The sequence below is a fragment of the Microcebus murinus genome, chromosome X, assembly GCF_040939455.1.
Source record: "Microcebus murinus isolate Inina chromosome X, M.murinus_Inina_mat1.0, whole genome shotgun sequence".
Lineage (NCBI taxonomy): Eukaryota > Metazoa > Chordata > Mammalia > Primates > Cheirogaleidae > Microcebus > Microcebus murinus.
The window spans coordinates 124,659,918-124,660,893 of record NC_134136.1 but is presented as its reverse complement, the minus strand read 5'-3'; positions in this window follow the sequence as shown (position 1 = coordinate 124,660,893).

Below are 976 nucleotides of genomic sequence, written 5' to 3'. Positions count from 1 at the left end.
AGCACGCCCATCACTAGGTCTTATTTTCGGGGTAGGGCTTCTATTGCACAAATGCTTAGAAATCCTGCTAGGGCTTATTTTATGGGTAGGTCTTATTTTCAGGAAAACACGGTATGTCTCCTCTCACAGATTGTCTGAACTATGCTGGTGGGCCTCGGGGAAGCTCAAGGGTGCTGTCCCCCAGTCATCTCAGCAGGACCCAAAAATGAAGAAGGGATTCCCTTGAACACATCTAGGATGGGGCCTCTGTGTGACCAAGTGAATGGCAGTGAAATGCACACAAGACCCACAGCGTGTTCTTGAGAAACCTCAAGCAGCAGAAACACTGCCAGCTCGGACTTAAAGGGAAAGAGAAAGTACAAAATGAAAAGAGGTTGTCGGACCCCTAAGATGCCACTGGCCAGGAGCAGGCTGACAACACTACTCAGCTGCGGACACCTGCTACCTTTTATGAAAAAGGAAGGATGACTCAGAGGGAAGAACTGAGGGCCCAGGGGCAGAACTGAGAGGCACCGGGGTTTGTTCCAGGCTTTGAAACTTTATCAAAGAATTTGGGTGTTCTCCCAGCCGGATTTCCAACCTGCTTTGGAATTCTAACTCCTTTCTACCTTCCATCCTCCCTCCCCCAGTATTAAGCCAGAATGTTCACAGATGTTATCCTGGGCTTCTCCCATCACTGTATTTTGGGAGTGTTAGAGGAAGATAGATTGTCACTTTAGTGTCACTGGCCCGAAGCTGGAGATGGATTGTGTCCCAGGTGTGGACCTGGATGGTCATACCCAGGAACCTCATCCATGCCTGATCTACGTGGTTGAGATGAGGAGAGTTTGGACTTTGAAACGACGAGATTTAGGTGAGCTTTGGGAATTGAGCTGATGCTGGAATAGTATGAGAAATTTGGAGACTGCGATATGGGGTGAACACATTCTGTATGTGGGATAGGTGGATGCCTGGGGGCCAGAAGGCAGACAGTGGT